The sequence below is a fragment of the Aotus nancymaae genome, unplaced genomic scaffold, assembly GCF_030222135.1.
Source record: "Aotus nancymaae isolate 86718 unplaced genomic scaffold, 86718_ANA_hifiasm-v0.15.2.pri h1tg000014l, whole genome shotgun sequence".
Classification (NCBI taxonomy): domain Eukaryota; kingdom Metazoa; phylum Chordata; class Mammalia; order Primates; family Aotidae; genus Aotus; species Aotus nancymaae.
In genome coordinates this window covers 11,806,446-11,833,172 of record NW_026988425.1, presented here as the reverse complement: position 1 = coordinate 11,833,172, position 26,727 = coordinate 11,806,446, and the positions used below count along the sequence as shown (strand labels likewise).

The 26,727-nt window shown below is 37.5% G+C and overlaps 1 protein-coding gene across 6 annotated transcripts in view; it reads left to right on the top strand.

The window, feature by feature from the left end:
• Positions 1-26,727, top strand: part of CTNND2 (catenin delta 2) — a 935,473-nt gene that overhangs the window by 50,322 nt on the left and 858,424 nt on the right. The gene's annotated exons all lie outside the window — the stretch shown is intronic.

The following is a 26,727-nucleotide window of genomic DNA, read 5'->3' as shown; positions in this document are numbered from 1 at the left end:
TCATTCCCAGCTGCCTTTTTTCTTTTTGCTGAATAATTAATTGGGCCTTCTATGAACAAGTAATTCAAATACATATATTTTGTTACTCTATTACATTTCTTATCTGCTCGCTTCTCTTTCTAAAGGGTCAGTCAGTATAATTCCAGGATCTAGGAAACTGTTTCCCACTGCATGTAAACAGAAAGTTTGAGGTTTTCAATATAAGTATGCACTATCTTTTCATGAGATGAATATTTCTGAACCGGATACTATTTGGATCACCCTGACTGGTACCTGTTTCTTTGACCAGCGATACTGTCACAGTTGGGATTTCCTTTGCATCATGCTGTGCACGTAGAAGTGCCCAGATGTAATGTTTACTCAGGTTTTCTCACCGTATCTTCCTCCGTTCTTTCTTGATTCTTGTCATTTGTTCCTTACTGCCATTAGGCCATCCCTTAGGGTCAAGGCAGGAATATAGTGATTTAGCATTGTGCTGACCAAGTTTCATCTATAATTATTTAAACAAGGATTGTGGATTTTTTTTCTAATTTTAGGAATGCAGTTTAAAAATGTCTTTCAGACTTTGGATAGTCACCTTTGGTAAGAATGATTGGCTTTATGTGAGCATTCTGAGGTCAGTCTATAGGTGACATTCCTGTGATATTCTTGGGGCTGAGTGTGATACCATGGCCTACAGTGGGCACTAGAAAATGGAAAGTGAACAAATGAAAGCCGAAGAGTCTGAAAGGTAGGAACAAACGGGAAGAAACAATGCTGCTGGGTCTGGTTAAAGAGGTGGCATGGTTCAGAGACATAAGTTAATTGTAATTGTGTAACAAGAAAACAGGAACCGGAAGGGGAAGGTAAGCTTGTAGCTGGCTTGAGGTAGGAGGAGAAAATGTACCATGACTGAATGACTGGAAATTATACTCAAAAATTTTCAATTTGCTTTTTCTAGAAAGCATGTACTACATTTATCTGCCCTCTGCCCCAACTGCTGATTAAAATATAAATAGCTGGTTCTGGCCAGGTTTTTGAATGTCAAAGCTTAGAACTTTGGATTTACTTTTACCATCAGCACCTTAGGAAACATACTGTGTTTACCAGAATCACAAATGGAATTGGCCATTGCCAATGTAGAGCCTTGGCAGCAGCACACAGACCAAGCAAACTCTCCAAAACACAAACATGACTGCCTGTGACTCAGTCCTACAGGCAGAGAATCCGGCACTTCTGTGAAGAAGTCCTGGTTAGGCTTGGTTTAATGACTTTACAAGTAGGGTTTCCAAACAGACCCTGTGTTAATGAACAAAGCTGCATAGAGCCAGCTGCTCCTGTGGACTGAACATGGGTGAGACCAGTTCCCACCAGGCCACAGAGTAAAGTCAGCAAATTCCTCTAGGAATAAGTAGCGCTGAGAAAATAGACTGTGTAACATTTCTTTCAATCATGCAGCGTAAAGACCTTTCTTCTCTTGAAAGGCAGAGTTTCAGCCAAGATCTTTTTGGTGGCATTTAAATGTTATTCTAATAAGAGAAATTCATTCTAGGGAAACAGAACACACACACACACACACACACACACACACACACACACACACACACATTAGGGAGACAATATGAATATTATTATTATTATTTTGAGACTGATTTTCATTCTGTCGCCTAGGCTGGAGTGCAGTGGCACGATCTCAGCTCACTGCAACCTCTGCCTCCCAGGTTCAAGCAATTCTTCTGCCTCAGCCTCCCAAGTAGCTGGGATTACAGGCGCATGCCACCACGCCTGGCTAATTTTTTGTATTTTTAGTGGAGATGGGTTTCACCACGTTACGATGGTCTCGATCTCCTGATCTCATGATCCACCTGCCTCAGCCTTCCAAAGTGCTGGGATTACAGGTGTGAACCACTGCACCTGGCCCTAATATGAATATTATTTTAAGGAATTGGCTCATACACATATGGAGACTGGAAAGTCTGTAATCTGTGGGGCAAGCTGGCAGGCTGGAAATTCAGGTAGGGGGCGATGCTGCCACGATGCTGCAGAGTGAAGTTTGAAATCTGTGGGACAGGCCGGTAGGCTGGGAACTCAAACCAGGCGTTTATATTGTAGTTTTGAGGAGAATTCTGATTGGAGGGAACCTCTGTCTTTTCTCTTAAGTTCTTCAGCTGATTGGATGAAGCCTACAACATTATGGCTGGTGATCTGCTTTACTTAAAGTGAGCTGATTGTAAATATTAATCAAATTCCCAAACATCTTCACAGCAATTTCTAAACTAGTGCTTGACCAAACAGCTGGGCACCATACCCTAGCCAAGTAGACACAGAAAGTTACCTATCACAGTAAATGTGGAAGCTTCAGATATTTATTTACTTTCTAAATTAATAGTATGTTCGAACTCTAGGAAAGTTTATATTGGGTAGTACAAAATGTACTTCAAATAGAAACTTTTATTTTCCATTAATGAGATGCAAATATATGTGAGTGAATACTGTGATTTTGGATCAGCACTCTGGGTGTTATTTTTGTTTAGCTCAGTAGCAGAATGGATTTGAAAATAAATGAAGAAAAGAACTCCCATTATTTTTTTAAGATTTTTTTTTATTAATCATACTTGCCTTTTTTCTCATTCCCCAAAACAATGTCTCCTGCCAATTTAATAATTCATTAAAAATGTGTAGTAGAAATAATACTAGTATTCATACAGGAAATAAAGCTATATATTTGGTTTCAATAATGCAGATAAGTCCATACTTTCTATATCAATGAGATGTTGACCATTAGTAGCTACTTTATTACCTAGTACCTTGGAATTTCATATCTAGGGAATATATTTATCTTTACAAAACAAAGTATGTTCATCATTGTTAAATTGCCACATTTTAGCCTACTTTTTTTCACTTATGTTTCTCATTTCCTTGGAGTTTTGATGGAGTGGAGTGAAACGTCTTTCCACGATGGTGTTCTTTGCCTTTGGACTTAGCATATACATAAGAGCTCTGTATTAGCACCTTAGCTCATCTTCGACGTATATTCCTTCCCCTCAGCTGCTAGGTGTATTTCTTCTTTTAGAGTAATTTTATTTATTATTATTATTATTTTATTTATTTTTTAATTATACTTTACGTTTTGGGATACATGTGCAGAATGTGCAGGTTTGTTACATAAGTATACATGTGTCACGGTGGTTTGCTGCACCCATCAGTGGAGTGCTGGGTGTATTTTAAACCTCATATCTTATCGCCAGATTGCTGGAAAAAGAGGTCTGAGCCTTGGAATAGATTTGGTTTTCAACCCTGCAAGGCTCATGGTTTTCCTACTCAGCCATTCTGGATTCCTGACCATTCATGGAATGTGCCACTGTAGTCATACATTTATTTTCTTTTCTCTGTTTCTTAATGTGCCAGTCTGGGTGTAAGACTGCCTGTTCTTTGGAGAAATTTACACAAGGTCCTGAAAATCATCTGGCGTGCTTCACCAAGTCCTCAAACCCTCCAGCCTGTGGTCCGAGATACATAGGAGTTTAATAGCCACTTTACTAACAGATAGTGAATACCTGCCTTTCTGGTCAAGGGCAGTGTGCTCACCAGCTAAACCCTACCCCCAGACGAACCAGTTCTTTATTTTGGGCATATCACTGGTAGCCAGTGGCAGTTTTCTGTTTAGTTGGGACTCCCTTTGCAAATTATAGAGAATGAACTTAACCTGGAGGCATAGGAAATATGAAATTTATATACTCTCATTAAAAATGCTAGACGTCTGCTCATTCCTCATGTTCTGTGGTCATGGCTCATTTTTTCTCTTTCTGTCTGATATGGTTTGGCTGTGTCCCCACCCAAATCTCATCCCACCAGGTCCCTCCCACAACATATGAGAATTATGTAGCTCCCATAATTATGTAGCTCCCATAATTCTCATATGTTGTAAGAGGGACCTGGTAGGAGATAATTGAATCATAGGGGCAGTTCCCCCATACTGTTCTCACTCATGGTAATGAAGAAGTCTCACAAGATCTGATGGTTTTATAAAGGGAAACCCCTTTTGCTTGGTTCTTTCTCTCTTTTGCCTGCTGCGATGCAAGATGTGCCTTTGCCATCTGCCATGATTGTGAAGCCTCCCTAGCTATGTGGAACTGTGAGTCCATTAAACCTCTTTTTCTTTATAAATTACCCAGTCTTTGGTATGTTTTTATTAGCAGCGTGATAATTGACCCATACTGTCTATTAGTTCTGCTTTCTTCTTTACTAACTTCATCTTCAGCAGGCTCTTTACAAATAGTGTAGTATGTCAATGGGAGCTCCAAGTTTATATGCTAGAAGTTGAGCAACCACAGGAAGAGTGTACTTTTTCCCGACGTTTCCAAAAGACTGTTAAGGGCTCACTCTGCCTTATCTAGTCTGGATTTCATGGGAATCATCCTGGACAAGAGAATGAAATATTCTGACCTAGCAGGTTTGGGGCAGGATTTGACTCACTTGATATACAATCCACATATACTATATGTCTCCCCCAGCGTGTAGAGTCAGTATAGGTGGAGCTATGTGTATAGAAGCTCTCTACCAGAAGCTTTGGGTGTGGAAGACACAGCCTGAACCAAAAATGTGGAGCACAGCATGATGTAAGCTTAGGACATTCACGAAGGGTTTATGTTAAGTGGAGGCCAGTGTGTCCTTAGGAAGCAATCATTGTCATTGCATGAATAAGGTCGGGTGGAAATGAAAACACCAAATTTGAAAAGATCTATACCATTGCCAGTGAGTCCCAAATTCATGCTATGGGTGGTCATTAATTTTCCCAAGCTACAACATCAAACACACTATATTAATGCTGTTATTTTGAATTTTATTTATTTCATAATTATTTTTCATTTATTTTATAATTTTATATTTTATAAGTGTGTGGTTTCTGTAACCTTAAGGACTTCTGGCTTAGTTGTATTTCTTTATGCCTAATTATAATACAAATAATTTAAAACTGGATGTCTGCATCATTTTTTTTTTCTTCAAAGATATACTTTTTTAGACCAGGTTATAATTTTTCTCCCATAAAATGTAGCAATGTTTAGACATAAGGAAGTAATTTATAAATATTTTAATACTCATTGTTGACTAAAAGAAATTAAAGTTGAAAGAATAGAGGGAAAACTTTTGTCTTGCGTGAGATAAAAATCTATGAAAATGATGTGTAGAAGTATAGAAAATTGTTTCTATAGGAATTTATGATTCTCATCAGTATTTTAAAATATATTAAAATAAGCATTAAATAACTTTTTAACATAATTCTAAACAATGTCCAGTTTTTAACATAATTGCCATTGCTACTGAAAGATTTTTCTGTTTGACACTTGACAATGTAACCCACAAGTAATTAATGAAAGTATCTGTAGATATGTTGGCATAATTATGCTTCTTATTTAAAAATTTTAGTATCTATTTCCACATTGTTTCTCATAGTTAATTTCTTTTTAAATTTAGTTTTATTTAAATTTATAATTGCCACATATAATTACACATATTCATGGGGTATAATGTGCTGTCTCAATGCATGTATACATAGTACAATGAACAAAGCAGAGTACTTACGGTATTCAGCACCTTAAACATTTATCATTTCTTTAGGGGGCAACATTAAAAATCTTCTATTTCGAAACATATACCACATTGTTACTTGCTGTGGTTGCCCTACTGAGCAATAGGACACAACACTTATTCTTCCTAACTGTAATTTTGTAACTACTGACCAACCTCTCCTGATACCTGCCTCCCCCCTCCTCCTTCTCAGTCTCTAGTAACCACTATTCTACTCTCTACTTCTATGAAGTCTACTCTTTTATATTCTATAAATGAGTGAGGTCATGTTGAATTTGTTTTATTGTGCCTGGATTAGTTCATTTAACATAATGTCCTCCAGACTCATCTGTGTTGCTGCAAATGACAGGATTTCATGCAATTTTATGGCTGAATAGTATTCCATTGTGCATATGTGTACATATCACTTTCTCTTTCTCCATTCATCTGTAGAAGACTTTTAGATTGATTTCCATATCTTGGCTATTATGAATACTGTTGCATTAAACATGGGTATGCATATTTATTTATTTATGATTTTGACATACTGATTTTATTTCCTTTGGATATATACCCAATAATGGGACTGCTAGATCATACCGTAGTTCTATTTTTAATTTTTTGATGAACCTTCATACTGTTTTCTATGATAGCTGAACTAATTTATTTACCTTACTACCAACAATGTACTGAATTCCCTTTTTCTGTATTCTTGCCTGCATATCTTTTTGTCTGATAATAGCCATTCTAACTGGGGTGAGAGGATACCTCATTGTGATTTTGATTTACGTTTATCTGATGATTAGTGATGTTGAATTTTATTATATATATTTATTAACCATTTCTATATCTTCTTTTGAGAAATGTCTATTGTGGTCTTTTGCCTGTTTAAAAATCAGGTTTTTTTTTTTTAAGTGATTGAATTGCTTGAGTTCCTTCTAAGTTCTGGATATCAGCCCCTTGTCAGATGCATATTTTGCAGATACTTTCTCCTGTTCTGTAGGGTGTCTCTTCACTTTATTGTTTCCTTTGCTGTTCAGAAGCTTTTGAGTTTGATGTCACCCCATTAGTCTATTTTTGCTTTTATTGTCTCTGCTTTGGAGATCTTATTACAAAAAATTCTTGTCCAGTTGAAATTCATGAAGCATTGATTCACTAGGATTTCTTCAACTAATTTCATAGTTTTGGGTCTCACATTTAAGTCTTTAATCCATTTAGAGTTGATTTTTTTATATGGTGAGAGAGAGTGGTCTGGTTTCTATCTTCTATATGTGGATGTGTAGTTACTTCTAATTGATACTTAAAAACACAGCACCTTTGCCATCTGTACAGTATGAAGCAAAAATTTGATAGCTTGTTGAACATGTTACTGTACTTGCATTTTTCTCAAACTGACAACTCATATGCCGTATTTCTAATTTTTCCATTAATATTTCTATCTTTAGTGACTGACATTCACTTAATAAAACAATCACAAAATTGTCCAAATAGAAATAGTTAAAAAAAAAACAGTTTCTTTTTATACCTATTTCTGGTTTGGATTTTGAATTTTTAATGTTTTGTTAAGCCACCAGTTTGTTCCTGTATTTGGAATAATTATTCTCTGTATTAGCCATTCATTCATTTAAAAATCATTATGGTTTGTGGCCATAATGTGCTAGGCTGTGATTTATGTTCCAAGGATGTGTCAATGTACAAATCAAAGTTTCCCTTTTTCACAGGGTTTACATTTTAGATGTCTTGGTTTAATTTATTTGATACATTTATGCTTTTCTGAATATAGGCTAGTCACAATTTATTAAGGACCCAAACATTAAATATAGTGCTACACATCCCTTGAAAAAAATTCTTCATTAGCCTGGATATCCTATAGATTTTATTCAGGTTTAACCTTTCCTTGATTTGTTTGTAATATCAAGCCATAGATCGTCTTGACTACTGTATTAGTGTACTAGGGCTTCTGTAACAAAGCATTGCAAACTGAGTGGATTAATGAATAGAAATGCAATTTTGGAGATGGAAGTCAAAGACCAAGGTGTCTCTTTGAGGGCTGTGAGGGAGAGTCTGTTGCAGGTTTCTGGTAGTTCCCTAGCAATCTTTTATGTTACTTGGCTTTTGTGTCTTCATTCCGATCTCTGTTTTCATCTTCATGTGATGCTCCTTTTCTTAAGGACACCAGTCATATTGGTTTAGAAGCCTACCCTACTCCAGTATGACCTCATCTTAATTAACTACATCTTCAATGACTCTATTTCCAAATAAGGTTACATTCTGAGGTACTAGGGTTAGGACGCTATGAATTTTGGGAGGACATAAGATAGTCCAAAACAGCCACCATGGAGTAGATGAGATTTACTTTTTCATTTAAAAGTAGTTATTACTTAAAGTACTACACTGGGAGCGATTGATATAACAGTTAATACAAAAAGAAAACAACATGTCTAGACCCTGATTTTATAAAGCTGACTGGCAGGTCACATTCAAGATGGTGCTAAGACAAGCATTCAGGTCCTGGCTATTCCATGTCCTGAAAGTTGATGGTAGAAACCTGCTTTCCACGTCGAAGCTGCTGTCCTAACATAGCTGTGGCTTCCTTGTGAGACCTCAGCTAATAGCCACTGGAGTCAGGTTTCTTGCCATGATACAGTAAGTGACTCTAGTTACAATCACACGCTAGCTCCTGTTCATAAAAATGATGGCTTCCTACCCTTCTACTCCCCAACCCCCCAGTCAGTTAAGAGGCTAACTCCCTGATCTTCACCTTCCTGCCTTTATGTATAGCCAATCTTAGGATATCCAACTGCAACTCAGGCACTTCCTCTGAAGCTTGATTAAAAATATTAACGTGACTTACTATATTTGAAGCTTACTAGGAAGAAAGTAATTTACCAGGAAAATATAGTGATTGATTAGAAAAATAAGCTAGTTATTGAGATTTTAAAAAATCAATTCATCAAAATACTGGCAACAGAGTATACATGGCACCTCTAAAAGAGTTCAAATTAAACAACAGGTGCTCCCTGAATTCATTAGTTTTACAGTTAGAAAGAAAGTTCTGTATCTTTTTGTAAAATTAATGCCAGAACTGTTTTATGCTATAAAATATTTTCCAATTTTCAGATTGAATGAAGTAAGTATAACTGAAGATTGCTTTCATCTTAATGGGAATCTACAAATGTGAATCCTAATTTGGCTTCAGAGATTGCATTAGTAGACTTCAAAATCTGACAAGGAGTGTGCGTGTGTGTGTGTGTTTGTATTTCAGTCTATCCATCCCTTCAAGATATTCACAGTGCACCCACGATAGATTGCTTTATAAACTTTAAAAAAGTCTTCAGGGAGCTATTACACAGACTTCTTAGAAACATGTTAAAAGTTTCTATAAAGATGTTCATCCCTAAATAACACCTATTTTTATTAAAATAGATATGCATGGGCTTTAGTTAAATGGGAAGTCATTTTTTCCATTCCATTTATATAAAAAATGTGGATTGTGGAAAGTTAAAGCTGGAGGAATTAGTACAATAGCCAATGTCCTCAGTAGATGGTGAGTGAACTAAAATCTCATAAACAGATTGAGCTTGGTGAGAACTGGCACTCAAACTGCAACCTCTGCCTCCCAGAAACTGAAAATTCAAAATGAATTTTCTTTAATCTAGATTGTTATCTTAAAGACAGCAGTGTTTGAAACACTGTGGGCCACTGATACTTTATAATGTGAACAAACCGTTGTTAAGATTTTCTGTGCCAGTACAAAGAATATAATCTTTTATTTTTCCTATAAAACCAGGTTCTGCTAAAGAAAATCAAACAAACCACCCTTGGTAAAAAGGGAATTTTTTTGTTATTGTTGTTGATCCAAATAGAGTCAAGGAGTCAATTTCTTAGGATATAAATAATTATTTAGCATTTCTAATACACATCTAGAAGGTGAATTATGTAGAACTAGTGAAATATGAGCTACATTATTGTAGCTTTAATTTGTTAACAAGGTAAGATAGTTATTTTCTTGGAGTATTGCCTTAAATATCATAGTGGTGAGATAGATATTTTTTGCTAAACTCTGCTGACAGTCTTGATACTTTGTTGAGATCAGGTTTATGGACACAGGGTAGTTTTACTTATTTATGTTTTCCTCCTGGGATACTGATGATACAGGTTGCCTGGGAATCCTGATGGTCTCAAGACAGCGAATATTTGTTCCAGTGAATGATCTGTAATGTATCCATGAGGAAGTTTAACAAAAGTAGGTGCCATCTTCAGAAAAATGTTCTTTTGCAAACCTGAATGTCAATCCCTTTGATATGTTCTTGCCTCCCTGGGTGTCTATCATTCTCTAAAGGGAAAATAAAACGATTTGTCTAATTATTCTCTGGAGGCAAAAGGAGAGTGCATCAGGAACTACTCAGGAGACATTACTTTTTGATAGGTAATTTGGTTTTCTTGTTTTATTTTTATTGCCATATTTTCACATTTTTTGGTAAGACAAGAAGTGAAACCTTTTCATAAGTGTCAAATTTAGTGATGAATCTGTTGGAGAGATGACTTTCCCTACTGGGCATTGTTGGGAAAGAATGATTTGTTAACCTGCCTTTGCTGCTCAAACACTATTAAAGCAGCGTTCTGATTCTTGTTTCTGGACTGAGCCAGGTTAACGTTTCTGCTATGCAACAGCACTTCACATGTTTGAAAAGAACTACTGGGCTGGGCGGGGTGACTCACACCTGTAATCCCAGCACTTTGGGAGGCTGAGGTGGGCGGATCACCTGAAGTCAGGAGTTCGAGACCAGCCTGACTAATATGATGAAACCTCATCTCTACCAAAAATACAAAATTTAGCCAGGTGTGGTGGTATGCACCTGTAATTCCAGCTACTTTGGAGGCTGAGACAGGTGAATCAGTTGAACCTGGGAGGCGGAGGTTACAGTAAGCTGAGATCGCACCATTGTACTCCAGTCTGGACAACAAGAGTGAAACTTGGTCTGAAAAACAAAAAACAAAACAGAAAAGAACTAGGGTATCTGCTCTTATTGTCTCTAAAGCAACATTGCCAGTAGAAATAAAATGTTTGCCACATAAGCAAGTTAAAATTTCTAGTAGCCACGTTAAAAAAGTGCAAATAGAAACAGGTGAAATTAATTTTAATAATATATTGGAGTTAAACCAACACTCCAACATATTATTTTGACATTTTCAGTATAAAAATTATGAAAAAGAGAGTTTATGTTTGTTTTTTTATGACTAAACCTTGGCAGTCTGAAGTGTATTTTATGCTTCTAGCACCTTTTGTTTTTGACTAGCCTTGCATTATGAGCTAAATATCCACATGTGGCTAGTGGCAGCCTTTCCAAATAACACATTCCAAACCAAAAATTCCCAACCTTAGAATAGTCTTGATAGTTTTGGAGATTTGAGTTTGTCCACGCCCTGCTGCAGCTGATCTGAATCTCATTAACATGTGCTGATCCTGTTAATATGTGCTGATCCTGTCTTGCAGTTGTGCCCTCTCTAGGATAGACTAGACCTTTACCTGATCTGATTTTACAGCCTACGATGTGGTTTCTGAAGCTTGGATGTGCATACTAAATCACCTGGGAATCTTTCTGACATGTGGAGTCTGATTCTCTAAGTCTGGAGTAGACCTCAAGATTCTGCATTTCTGAAAGCTCTTGGTGACACTGATTTAGCTGGTCCAGGGACCACACTTTAGGTAACAAAAGCCTAGGGTGACGGTTTTGGGGGAACTTCTTACTATTGATTATTCTAACTTAAACTGATTGCCAAAATATCTAAGGAGATTTTGTCCAATATATGTTGCTACCAAGATTTGACTTTCCATATTATTCTTGTACATTGGTTTTCTAAACCCTAGTATAGAATTTTGCATGTGTTACTGGTACATCTTGCTACATTCAGCCTATCAAGTGGAGCTTGAGGTGTCACTGTGCATTCTTGTTCCTTAATCTGTGTTTTCAGAATTGCTGCCTTCCCTTAAGTGATCCCTACATCCTGACACTGTTTACATAATACCATTCTTTAAGTCAGAGAAAAAAAAGTGGACTGCATTCTTTGCATTAAAATTGATTCACTGATTTTTTTTTTTTAGGTTGTGAGAATTTGAGTCGTAAATTACCAAATTACATCTCTCACCCTCTCTGGTCCACAAGATCAGCCAATGTGGAATCCTGACACATTCCTTGCTGATGCTTAGAAATATTGTTTCTCTTGCATTGTGATATTTACCAGAATGCTTTATCAGATTAAAAAGAAGAGAGCAGACCTTCACCTCTAGGGGTGAAAGGTATTATTCATAGGGAGTGTGATTGATTGATACTGTTGATTCCACTGGAATTGGATGGATACTAGATGAGCTATTAGACTAAACTCTTCTTTGGGAGGTTTTCTTGTGAATGAAAGGGCTCAGGGTCATACAACTTCAAGGCTTGAAGGTCCATTAAATGCAATTCTAGTCCACTTCCTCATTTTACAGATCAGGAAACATGGACATACAGAGGTTATATGATTTGTCTAGACAAGCTATAACATCACCTCTGCTGAAATGTCACCACCCCAGAGAGCCTGCTCTTTCCATCTCCTGGCCTGCTTCATTTCTCTTTCTCACCATTAGCTGTTATTGTGATATGTCTGTTATGTCTGTTTTGTCATTTGTATTTTGTCTCTCTCAACTTCAATCTAGAATAAAAGCTCCATAATTTTGTTTTAACTGTTTTGTCCTATTGCCTGACAAACAGTCTGTGATCAGAAGACATTTTTTACAGACTTAGTCAATTTATGGCCTAAACACAGTGATCCATATTCCAAGTTTAGATAATTCTTTAACTGTAAGGACTTATGGGGTAGGGGTGGGGGTGAGGGCTTATTAATTTTTTGTGTTTTGGTTCTGAGATTAAATGCTTATCTTTAGACATCTTATAAGGCTAGGAGTAATGGTGAAATTCAGCAAGGGGCTGGCATGATAAAGCAAGGTGTCTCTAAAATGGATTAGTGAGAAATGAGAGGGTAAGTGTTGCACATTGGAAGGTTACCTTGCTTTTATGTTCATTATTGTTTGTTGTAAGGAATTCAGATGATTCCCTGAACACTTATATCAAATTGGGTATACAGTAGATGTCTGAGATCTAAAATAGAGACAATATTATTGCCCTCATAGGTTTCTGGTGAGAATTCAATGAAATAATGTATTCCTGGCATTCAGCATGGTGTTTGACATAAAGTTTGTTATAGTAGTATCATCAACATAAAAATATTCTAGATATTTTATGTCATCCATTTCACATTTGTCAGTGGCTGCCTGATAGGGTAGATATCATCATTAAAAAGTGGTGTTTCCAAATTACTTGAGTATATAGATACGTGGACAGACAGTCAGATTTTGGGTATTTCTTATTTTAAAATTTAATGTGTTATTTACCTGTAGTGCCTCCTGTTAAACCTACAGTTTTCCACTATGCCTACATTATGTTGAAAATAAGTGCCAGAGTGCTGATTCTGGAGATTTTATTTTACTCTAAACAGAATGGATTCCTACACTTACACACTTGTGATTCTTTAAAAATGAAGTGATGCTGAGTTATTTTGGTGGGTCCAGTTTGTAGCATTCAAATCCAAATGTGCAAGTTTTAAAAGTTGAGTCAAAATCACAGTGGGCATCTACCTTTTTAATATTTATTTCTTTGAAAAATATAAAAACGTAGAGGATATTTATTGTCTTGATTATTCAGACCTCTAGGCTTCATATCTCTCTGGGTGCAGTTCATAGATAAGAAATAAAATCAACCACTAACCTGAAATAATTAATTTTGAGGGACACAAGTTCTTTTATAATGTACTTTAAAATCATCTTCAATATGTAGTAGGAAACAATGAACATTTCACAAAGAAACATTATTTATGCTACTTTAAGCATCTTTTTTTTGAGAGATTTTGTGTTGATCCAATTTGTGTTTTGGAAAGACAGCCATCGTGTATTTTGGTGGGTGGGTTTTTCTATTTTTATAGGTTGTTTAGAGTTCTGTTTGACTCAGCAGACTACTCCGATTTAGTTACAGCTTATTTTTTTCCTAATGAATATATTGCAGTAACTTTTATAATTATTTAAGAATGAAAAATATTTTGTGTTCGTTAACTTTCAGATTATTTAAAATGCAAGTTTTGAATTTTGGATTCAGAGAATGATCACTAACATTTAAGATGTCTCTTTATGGTGGTTTTAAAACATATCCATACATTTAATTATCTTTCTCTTGACTATAGATAGGCTTAATGACTCAATTCTAGCAAATACGATGCAGCAGACTCATGCCTGCCTAGGCTAGGTCACGAAGAGCTACACAATTTTCACAGATACTTGTTTTCTGTCTCTCTGTCTCTCTCTCTTTCTGTCTTTCTTTCTCTCTCTGTGTGTCTCTCTTTCTGGAGACCTCACCTTTGCAGCCAGGAGCTTGCATACAAGAGGTATGACTACTCTGAAGCTAGTGTCTTGTAGAGACCTCATAAACAGGCCACATGGAGGCGCCCAAGGTGTCCCTCTGTTTCAGCTCCCAGCTGTTTGTGTCTTCCCATCCAGGCATCAAACATATGGGCTGTCTCTAGCCCCAGCCACTCATGATTTTGCTATTAATACATCCATATGCAAGTCCCCAAGTGAACTCCACTTAGCCAAGTCCAGGTAACCCCTGGAGCCATGATAGGCAACAATAGTTAAAAAAAAAAAAAGGTCATTGTTTCATGCCACTAAATCTGGGGTATTTTGTTATACAGATAGAGACACCTCTGGTTTTTGAAGTGTTCTTAGGATGAACCTACGTTTGGTGACCCACAAGTCAAGAGACAATTCAGAACTGAGATGTGGTCCATGCCTCATCCTTTAGCAGACCAAATTGGCTGTTAGATGGAGTATGCCTCAGTTCTCTGGGTAATTAGATATTAGATCACCAATCATTTTATCCCAGATCTCAGCAATACTTTTCAGATTTCCATGTATATCACTGTCCTTACTTGGACAGTTAATAAATCATAAAAAGGCTGAAATTCTTTTAAGGAAAGAGACTAGACTCCTCTGTATTTTTACAAAACTGCCCAGATGACAGATTCCCCCTGGAAATTTTCATATTTAAGTATCCTAGCCTGAATTCAGTTAATCATATAATATTACATTATTCTATTACTTTATTTCCACAATACTTATTGAGCCTGTTGGGTTACTTCTTCTCTTTTAACTTCAAGTTAGAGTTTTCTTATCTTGATGTCTTTGCTATTATATTTCACCAAATCTGAGAAAACTTGATTGTAAGAAGCACCTTTATGTTAGCTGCTAATGTGGAAGAAAAGATGCTGGTAAATAATTTTAAGATGTCATAGATTTTAAGATATGACCCAATACCAAGGACATTAAAATGTGAAAAAAATCTCTCTTAAATTGATGCAATGTAATATTTAACAACGATAGTCTCATACTCTAGCAAATAATATCTCAGGAATTCAGGATAGTCTTGAGGGAGTAGCCATAAGTTGGGTGAACCTGATGCAGGGGCTGATCTTCATTCTAAAATGTAGAACTTAAGTAGTTAACTACTTGAAACTGAACCTTTCTGTTACAGCTGACTCCTGTTACCTCAGACCCCAACAGTACCTTTTAAACGTCCATGTCTATCATTGTCCTTACTTGGAGAGGTAAGAAGTCATAAGAAGGCTGGGATTCATTTAAGGAGAAAGCCTGAAACTTTATATTTTTGTCAGATTTCCCAGATAACTCAGATACAGCCCAAAGTTTGAGAACCACTGCTCTGAAACACACTTCCAATCTGGTAGAGAAAGTGGAAAATAAATGTGCCTGGTATGTTTGGAATTTTTGTTTTTTGAGAGAGAGTCTTGCTCTGTTGCCCCGGCTGGAGTGCAGTGGTGGGATCTCATCTCACTGCAACCTCTGCCTCCTGGATTCAAGCTATTCTTCTGCCTCAGCCCCCTGAGTAGCTGGGACTACAGGTGTGTTCCACCACACCTGGCTAGTTTTTGTATTTTTAGTAGAGACGGGGTTTTCCCATGTTGGCCAGGATGGTCTCGATCTCCTGACCTCATGATCTGCCCTCCTCCACCTCCCAAAGTTCTGGGATTACAGGCATGAGCCACTGCGCCTGCCCATGTTTGGAATTTTTAAAGGACAGCTAAGGTAATCTAAAAATGCAGAGCTGGGAGGAAAGGAACTCCGCAAAGCATAAAGATTAATCTCAGGAATTGTGAAGTTTGGTGGAAACAAAGGCCTGAATGTGGAGAATTAGGAAATTCACTTGGAGAGAGAAACATCTGAGACTCTCTTGAGATGTTGGGAAAGGCATGTTTTCTAGAAAGGGAATGTTAGGATGCAAAGTGAAAAAATTATTTGATGTTCCTAGAACAGAAGCTTTGTGTAAAATTGATTGTCCTGCCAGAGCACAAGACTGGTGTCAGGGAATCCAATTATATGGACCTAGTGATGCTCCATGCTGGAGGTAATGAGAGCTTGTCATGTAGTCGTGGCTGCTGTAGTGGAGACAACTAAAGGGTCTGGATATATAATAAGAGCAGAAGTATACACATTTGATTGTTTTCAGAATTGATTTCTTCTTCAAAAATGACCTAGAGTTTCAATAACCAACTGCTTTGTAGATACTAGTGGCCCAAAATTTTGCAGATTATTGTCTCCCTCTGTAGTACACTCAGGAGTTTTGGACCTGGATACAACCTTTCTTTCTTTCTTTTTTTTTTTTTCTAAAGGAAAAAACAGATTCACAAGTCTTTGAGCTGGGAAAACATAGAAAACAAAAAAAACTTCAAAGGTTTTGTCCAGAGGGTCTGATTTGTTTTTAAAGATACTTATACTGTAAATTTTGCCTAGAAACATTTGCAGATCCAGCTTCTTAAAACTCAGGTGTGATTGTCCAGCTATGAATGGAGACTCGAGATTGCTATCTCTTACAATGACTAGTCTTCCCTGCCCTTAGCTCACAAGGCTTTACTAATTCTGTTCTTCAGATATTGACCACTGGCAATAATATCCCACTGTATATTTACAATTTACAAAGCATTTTAATTCACGTCATCACATTTATTTTTCAAACAATCGTCAATGTTGAACAAGATAGACTTCGGATACTTCCAGTGACCCTCTGAAGCCACACAGATAGTAAAATGTTACGTGAGGATCTGATCCTGTTGTTTTGATTCAGTGCTTTATTCTTTCTTCCCGTTTGCCATATTTTTTCATGTCCTTTAAGGTAGATGTCTAATAAATATTGGAATCATAATATTTTTCATCTGGAAGGGAACTTTAATAGATATGTGTTCTCTCCTGTGTACTTCAGAGCTAGAGAATGGTCACCCTGAGAATTGTGGTGGTTGAACCAAAGTCAGAAAACAAGTTAACAAATAGGAAATCCACTACTGATTCCCTGATTATTCTTTGAAACTCCAGCCCCTTCTATTCTCATATCCTAATAATTAAGCTCTCTGCCAATTCCCTTTGCTGCTGCTGACCACCTTTTCCAGATCGGCCCTGTTTGCAGCTTTGGCCTTGGACCACTGGTGGTGATGGATATTTTCTCCTTCTTTCTTTCCGTCCCCCTGAAATAACAGGAGCAGAAGCAGCATAGGTCATTTGTCAGCTCTCTTGTGACTCTAATTTCTTTATCACATATTTCTATTGCCACTATACCTACCCTTGGTATAGCTAAATACGGAGTAGCAAAGAAATATGTTGCTTTAAAAGAATTTTGTGCTTTTATGGAATTTTTAGCTAAGTATTTTTTTTTTGGTCTAATCAGCACGTGTTAAGAGATGATGTATTTCCTTTTTCAAAGTAGACAATTTCTTTATGGGTGCTTCATTTCTTTGCTTGAATTTTAAATTGTCTGTTTTCCTAATGGAAATATAAATCATAGGTGAATCTTTTTTTGGGGTAATTTGGCTCCTTATACTGGCATTATCTAATTTATAAAAATGAAAGCAGAATGAGTCTTCACAGAACCAGTCATAGTGTCATGAAAGCAGAGCTAATGTTTTACAAAAGGATCATGTGCTCATGTCTTCCTTACCAGGCTTGCTGATTAACTAGTCACTGTCAAAGAGTAGTATGTGTTTCTCTAATTCTCAAGTTTTCCCAGATAAGCATGTTTTCCACATTCCATAGTTGTTTTCTCTTAGAATCTAGGGAAATCATGATCGTTTTAGCACCCTTTTCTAGTCTCCAGTGCTTTTTTATGTTGTACTTTATAAATTATATATAAAAACGTGTTCCATTTATGAAACATTTTGCTTCATTCTCGCCATGGCCCAACCAGCATGGAGTGGTGATTTGTTGATTTAAAGGGGGATTATATCTCCCAACATTTGGAAACTAAACAACACACTTCTAAATTATTCATGGCTCAAAGAGGAATGCTCAAAAGAAATTTAAAAAGTACATTCCAGTGAATGAAAATTAAAATGCATTATACAAAAAATGGGGGGGCAGAACCAGAGCAGTGCTGAAAGGGGAATTTATAACACTAAATGCATACATTAAAAAAGGGGACAGGTCCTAAACAGTAATGTAATCTCCCAGCTAAAGACTCTAGAGAAAAAAAAAAAGAGGGATGGGAAATGAAACCAAAGCAAGCAGAAAGACAGACATAAGAAAGATAATAGCAAAAATCAGTGGAATTCAAGAGACACAAATATTGGAAAAAATCAGTGAAACGAAGCGCTGGATCATTGGAATGATCAATCAAATTGACAGTCTTCCAACAAGACTGACAAAGAAAAAGAGACAGAAGACACAGGTTACCAACACTGGCAACAAAACTGGGAATATCATTGTATACTGCGCAGCCATTAAAATGGTAGTAAGGGAATACTATGTACAACTCTACATACATATTTGACAACTTAGAGCAGATGGAACAAATCCTGAAGAAACACAAACTACCAACACTAACATTAAATGGGTAACCTGAATAATTCTATAGTTATTAAGGAAATTGAACTCATAATTTAAAACCTTCCAAAAAGGAAAAAAAGAAAGACCTAGATGGTTTCCTGGTGAGGTGATTTCTACAAAACATTTAAAGATGAAATAACAACAATCCTGCATAGTGTCTGCTTTTGTGTGGAAAACAGAAGGAAGAAAATATTTACCAATTCATTTTATGAGGATACATTACCCTCATACCAAATCAGACAAAAACAATACAGGAAAATAAAGCTACAGGTCAATATTCCTCATTAATATAGATGCAGAAATACTCAAAAATGACAAAATCAAATCTAGCAGTATATAAAAAAAGTTGTTTTCTTCCTTTCCTCATTCATCCACTTTATTTTTTTATTTTTGGAGATAGCTGCACTCTGTTACTCAGGTTGGAGTGCAGTGGGGTGATCATGGCTCACCGCATCCTCAACCTCCGAGGCTCAGATCATCCTCCCATCTCAGCCTCCTGAGTATCTGGGGCTACAGACCTATGCCACCACACCTGGCTTATTTTTGTATTTTTTGTGGAGATGGCATTTTGCCATGTTGGCCAGGGTGCTCAAACTCCTAGGCTCAAGTGATCCTCCTACTCTGGACTCCCAAAGTGCTATGATTACAGGAAGGAGCCACCATACCCGGCCCCATCCGCTTTTAAATGTTTTTGAGTCCTGTGTTTTCTGTGAGGGATCTCATGTTGAAAGGGGGCAAATTCAAAGACCTGTGAATCAGGAGATTTGAAAGGGAGTGCTACTTTTGTTTGGAGTTCTAGTTTCTTCAGTGTAGGAGTCAGAATTTATTATTCTCTGATGTAATAAAGAGTGTATTCAAAATGATATTCAACCCAAGTTTCTGCAAAATATAGGTGTTTCTGTGTTCAATTTAACGGAGTATTTTTAAAGCACCTTATTTATTTATATAGGTATTTATTTTTTTGTTTGACAAAACATGCATATTATGGGTGCACCATGTTGTTTTGATATATGTTTATATTGTGGAATGACTAATTCAAGCTAATTAACATATTCGTCTTCCTCACATACTTACCATTTTTTGGTGAGGACAACATTTTTGTATTTATATTCAGAATCAACATTGTTCAATTACTTGTTCTGGCATCTTATGTTATCTAGAGAAGAAAAGTTAGAATGCATAGAAAAGATCTGTAGATACCAGCTGGTTACAGGTGTCTTGGATAAATGGGTAGAGGAAGAGAGGGTAAGATGCCATGATGTTATTTTGTTAAAGCATTTATTTTTACATGCATTTTACCATGGGGGCTGTATTAATATTTTTATGAGCTTTTGATGGTGCAGTTATTAAGAGTGCAAGCTCTTTGTCATTGGGTGTGCGCTTTGATTTTATTTTCCCAAAGTTCTGTTTTCCGGAGCATTTTACTACAAGCTACTCCTTCAGAAGGCAAACTACCCCATCTCCTCCCCTAGGTTTCACCTGCCTCTCCCACAAAGGATTATTTTTTGGTGGCCTTAAGACTTTTGATCTCTGTCATATGATTAACTTTTTTTTAATTATTATACTTTAAGTTCTGGGGTACATGTGGAGAATATGCAGGTTTGTTACATAGGTAGACACATGCCATGGTGGTTTTCTACATCCATCACCCCATCATCTACATTACGTATTTCTCCTAATGTTATCCCTCTCCTAGTCCCCCCAAGCACTGTATTCTCCCACCCCTCGACAGGCCCCAGTGTGTGATGTTCCCCTCCCTGTGTCCATGTGTTCTCATTGTTTGACACCCACTTACAAGTGAGAACATGTGGTGTTTTTTTTTTTTAATTCAAGTTTGTTTCAGGATATATTCAGGATTTGATGTATAATATACATACTACAAAGCTCAATTGTTTTAGTTTAGCATTCCATGAAGTTTTACAAATCTGTACTGTCATGTGACCACAGCCAAAAGGGAGGGAGATAGAAAACAGTTCCAGCTGGGCGCAGTGGCTCATGCCTGTAATCCCAGCACTTTAGGAGGCTAAGGAAGGAGGATCACCTAAAGTCAGGAGTTTGAGACCAGCCTGGACAACGTGGTGAAACCCCATCTCTACTAAAAATACAAAAATTAGCCAGGCATGGTAGTGGTTGGCTATAATCCCAGCTACTCTGGAGACAGAGGCAGGAGAATCACTTGAACCTGGGAGGCAGAGATTGCAGGGAACCAAGATCGCGCCATTGCACTCCAGCCTGGGCGACAGAGCGAGACTCTGTCTCAAAAACTGTAACAACAACAACAACAACAACAAAAACAAAGCAGTTCCATCATCCCACCAAGTTCCCTCCTTCCCCACCATAGTCACCACCTCTATCCTCCCTGCCCTGGCGACCCCATCTGACTTCTGTCCCTGTAATTTGCCTTTTTCAGAATGTCATATAAATAGAACCGTGCTGTAAGTTGTCTTTTGTATAATGGATTTGAGGTTAAACTATGTTGTATAATACATCACAGTACATTAAAAAAAAAATACTGAGTAGTATTCATTGTGGCTTTATCACAATTTGTTTCTCCACTCACTAGTTAATGGACTTTGATGGTGTTTTCAGTCATTAGCTATTATGAATAAATTTGCTACAAATATTTGCTTAAAATATCAAACATGTTTTTGTTTCTCAGGTAAATGCCTAGGAATGAAATACATATTCTTAAATGCATGCATAACTTTTAAAACACCAAACTCTTTTACAGAATTGCCATTTACTTTTCCATTTCCATGATTCTAGGTATAAAGGTTCTAGTTTCTTCACAACTTTGTCAGCTTTGTGTAGCACTGTGCGTAGTATATGTATATATTCTTTTTTTTTCTTTTCCGTGTTTATTTATTTAGATACAGGATCTGACTCTGTTGTGCAGGCTAGAGTGCAGTGGCTCGATCAGAGCTCACAGCAGACCCAACCTTCTGGGCTCAAGCAATCCTCCTGCCTCAGCCTCCTGGGTAGCAGGAACTACAGTAATGCACCACCATGCCCCACTCATTTTCCTATTTTTGTAGAGATGAGGTTTCGCCATATTGCTCAGGCTGGTCTTGAACTCCTGGGCTCAAGTGATTTGCCTGTCTTGACCTCTCAAAGTGCTGGGATTACAGGCATGAAATACTGCACCCAGATGGTTTTATTTTATCCATTTTATTAGGCAGGTAATAGCATTTTATTCTGGCTTTGCTTTGGGAGAGAATCCCTAAAAGCTATTGATGTAGAGCATCTTTTTATGTTCTGTTTTCTAACTGTCTCTCTTCTTTGGTGAAGTGTTTTTTTTTTTTTTTTTTTTAAACATCTTTTGCCAATTTTTTAGTTGGGTTCTGTTTCTTAGAGTAGTAGGGTTTTTGTTTGTTTTTTGTTTTTCCTAGCTCCTGGATACAAGTCTTTTATCAGATAAGTGGTTTGGAGATATCTTCTCCGAGACTGCACCTTGGTTTTTCATTTTCTTAATAATATATTTCAAAGAACAGAGCTTTTGTATTTTAATGAAGTTTTGTTTTTATATCTTTTCTTTGATGCCTCCCTTTTGCATCATATATATGAAATCTTTGCCTAACTCTTACATTGTCTTCTAGAATTTGTATACATTAAGTTTTACCTTAGATCTACGATTAAGAAGATGTTTTTGGAATGAGGTTCTTCTTATGCTTATATACATAAATATGTCCACTTGTTTTGCACTCAGTTGTTAGGAAGTCTTTCCTATCTCCAGGAAAAAAGCAGCAGCGCCATTTATGAGGGGGAGTGTTTCTGAACTCTTTTTTCCTCCTCATTCTAGATGTCTGTTTTTATGTCAAATGGATGCTGTCTTGATTACTCTAGCTCCATATTGGATCTTGAATGAGGCAGTATAAGTCCTCCAACTTCGTTCTTTTTTTTTTCAGGCTTTTTTTTTTCTTTTTCTTTTCTGTTAATACCATTCTAGGTCCCTCAATTTGCCACAAAAAAACATAGTATCAACTTGTCAATTTCTACGTAAATATATGCTGGTATTTTTTATTAGGATTGTGTTGAATTTGAAGATCAACAGTTTGGAGAAAATCTACAATTTAACCATGTTGAGTCTTCCAACCCAGTAGACACATGTAAAGACACATGCACACACACACACTCTCCTTTACTTTCTTGCTGTTATTGTTTTCTAATTTTCACAGAATAAACTTCAAATATATTTTATTACACTTAACCCTGTATATTTCATGCTTTGATGATATAAATGGTATTGTTTTAATTTTCAATCATCATTTGAAAGTATACATTTTAAAAATTAATTTTCCAACATTGAGGATTCCAGAACTCTGTAGAAAGAGTGGGCCACCCCATGTGTATTTAACTCACTATTTTTCTGGGAGCCACTGGAGGTGCGTAAGGAGTCCTGGTGCTCCTGAACTCCTTGCAGGGTTCCTAGCTTCCTCCACTTTCAACCCAGGATCTGCTTCCTCTCGCCTCTCAATGCCTTCCTCTGGATCATCTGCTTGGAGTCTGTATTAGTCTGTTTTCACACTGCTGATATAGACATACTGAGACTGGGCAATTTATACAAAAAGGAGGGTTTAATAGACTCACAGTTCCACATGGCTGGGGAGGCCTAATAATCGTGGTGGAAAGCAAGGAGGAACAAGTCATGTCTTACCTGGATGACAGCAGGCTAAGAGAGAGGTTGTACAGGGAAACTCCCCTTTTTCAAACCATCAGATCTCAAAGAGACTTACTGTCACGAAAACAGCATGGGAAAGACTTGTCTCCATGATTCAGTTACCACCCACGAAGTCCCTCCTATAACACATGGGGATTCAAAATGAGTTTTGGGTGGAGACACAGCCAACCCATATCATTCTCATGTCCTCACTTTTCAAAACTGATCATGCCTTCCCAACAGTCTCCCAAAGTCTTAACGTATTTCAGCAGCAAGTCAAAAGTCCACAGTCCAAAGTCTCATCTGAGACAAGGCAAGTCCTTTCTACCTACGAACCTGTAAAATGAAAAGCAAGTTAGTTATTTTCTAGATACAATGGGAGTACAGGTATTGGGTAAATACAGCCATTCCAAATGAGAGGAACTGGCCAAAACAAAGGGGCTACAGGCCCTATGCAAGTCTGAAATCCATTGGGGCAGTCAAATGTTAAAGCTCTAAAATGATCTCCTTTGACTCCTGTCTCCATGACTCCATGTCCAAGTCATGCTGATACAAGAGGAGGGTTCCCATGGTCTTGGGCAGCTCTGTCCCTGTGGCTTTGCAGGGTACAGCCTCTCTTCCGACTGCTTTCATGGGCTGGCATTGAGTGTCTACAGCTTTTCCAGGTTCATGGTGCAAGCCATCAGTGGATCTACCATTCTGGGGTCTAGAGGATGGTGTCCTTCTTTTTACTGCTCCCCTAGCCAGTGCCTTAGTAGGGACACTCTGTGGGGCTTCCAACCCCACATTTCCCTTTAGCACTGCCCTAGCAGAGGTTCTCCATGAGAGCCCTGTCAAAGCTGACAAGGCTTGTTGCTTGTACCCTCTGAAGCCATGGCCTGAGGCCCTTTTCAGCCATGACTGGAGCAGCTGGGATGCAAGTCCCTAGGCTGCGCAAAGCATGAGGACCCTGGGCCTGGCCTACAAAACCACTTTTTCCTCCTAGGCCTTCTGGTCTGTGATGGGAGGGGCTGGCTGCCTTGAAGACCTCTGACATGCCCTGGAGATATTTTCCGCATTGTCTTGGTGACTAACATTTGGCTTTTCATTACTTATATAAATTTCTGCAACTAGCTTGGATTTCTCCTCAGAAAATGGTATTTTCTTTCTATCGCATTGTCAGGCTGCATATTTTCCAGACTTTTATGCTCTGTTTCACTTTTAAAACTGAAAGCTGGCTGGGTGTGACCTGTAATTCCAGCATGTTGGGAGGCTGAGGCAGACAGATCACAAGGTCAGGAGTTTGAAACATGCCTGACCTATATGGTGAACACCATCTCTATTAAAAATACAAAAACTAGCTGGGTGTGGTGGTGTGCACCAATAGTCCCAGCTACTCGGGAGGCTGAGGCAGGAGAATCACTTGAACCTGGGAGGTGGAAGTTGCAATGAGCTGTGATTGCGCCACTGCACTTCAGCCTGGGTCATAGAAGGATACTTTGTCTAAAAAAAAAGTGCTTTTAACAGTACCCAAGTCACCTCTTGAATGCTTTGCTGCTTAGAAGTTTCTTCCACCAGACACTCTAAATCATCTCTCTCAAGTTCAAAGTTCCACAAATCTCTGGGGCAGGGACAAAATGCTACTAGTATCTTTGCTAAAACTTAACAAGAATCCCTTTGCTTCAGTTCCTAACAAGTTGCTCATCTCCATCTGAGACCATTTCAGCCTGGACTTTATTGTCCATATCATTATCAGCACTTTGGGCAAAGCCATTCAACAAGTCTCTAGAAAGTTTCAACCTTTCCCACATTTTCCTGTCTAACGAGCCCTCCAAGCTGTTCCAACCTCTGCCTGTTGCCTAGTTCCAATGTCATTTCCACATTTTCAGGTATCTTTTCACAGAACCCCACTCCTGGTACCAATTTACTGTGTTAGTCCATTTTCATGCTGCTGATAAACACATATGTGAGACCGGGTGATTTATGCAAGAAAAAGGGTTTAATGGACTTACAGTTCCACATGGCTGGGGTGGCCTCACAATCATGGCAGAAGGCGAGGAGGAGCAAGTCATGTCTTACATGGATGGCAGCAGTCAAAGAGAGAGCTTGTTCAGGGAAACCCTTATTTATTTATTTATTTGACAGAGTTTCACTCTTGTTGCCCAGGCTGGAGTGCAGTGGTGTTCTCTTGGCTCACTGCAACCTCTGCCTTCTGGGTTCAAGCAATTCTCCTGCCTCAGCCCCCAAGTAGCTGGGATTACAGGCAGCTACCACTACACACAGCTAACTTTTTTATTTTTCGTAGAGACAGACTTTCACCATATTGTCCAGGCCGGTCTTGAACTCTTGACCTCATGTGCCACCATACCCGGCCGGGAAACTCCCCTTTTTAAAACAATCAGATCTCATGAGACTTATTCACTATCATGAGAATAGCAAAAGAAAGACCTGCCCCCATGGTTTAATTACCTCCCACTTCGTCCCTCCCACAACACATGGGAATTCAAAATGAGATTTGGGTTGACACAGCCAAACCATATCAGAGTCTGTCAGTTTTCTTGCTGGTCTGGTCTCTTGGTGGGAGAAACTCTTCCTGGCGCATCTAGTCCAGTTTTGGACTGTAGTGTTCTGGCAATGATTATATCTGGATTTTGGTATCAGAGTAAAGAGTCTCATAAAATTATTTAGGAAGTGTTCAGTTCCTTCTATAGTTTGCAAAATCTTATATACAATTGGTATAATTTCTTTTAAAATATTTAGCAGTATTCACCTTTGAAGCTAATTGTATGCTTTCTTTGGGTGAAGGAGTTTGCAGTTTTATCTGTGTTATCAAAGATAATTGGCATAAAAGTGTTAATAATGATTCTTTATTTTCCTTTTAATGTCTTTAGTTCTTGCAGTGATGTTTCAATTTTCCCTGACTTCAGTATTTTGTTTTCTCTTTTGCTTGATGTGTCTAATGATGTATCAATTTTGTTGTTTTCAGAGAACGTGCTTTTTTTATTTCATGGATTTGTTTCTATTATTTTCCTTTTCTCAGCTTCATTGATTTCTATCTTTGTTTTATTCATTATTGTTACTTTGCATCTTATTTGCTTTTTTTCTTCTTTTTTAAGGGTAGAAGTTTAGATTCTTGAGTTGCAGTCTTTCTGGCTTTATTACAATAGGATTTAAGGCAGCATATTTTGCTCATTGCAGCAGTTTAAGTGAGTCCCACATATTGTGCTATATTGTGTTTTTATTCAGTTTTAAAATATTTTGTAATCTCTCTGACTTTCTTCTTTGACAGCCCATGAGTTATTTACCCTTGAGTTTTAGATTTTCATACATTTAAGGATATTTCAGATGTCTTTATGTTGTTAATTCCAAACTTAATTTCATTTTGTTTAGAGGGACTATTTTGTTGGATTTTACTTATGGTAAATTTATTGATATTTAATTTATGTTACTAAATATGATCTATCTTTATCGATGTCCAAGTGTCCTTTAATATTTATTCTGCTATTTTTGTGTGGAATGGTTCATTAATGTCAATGACATCATGTTCATTGATACAGTTGTGTAGGACTCT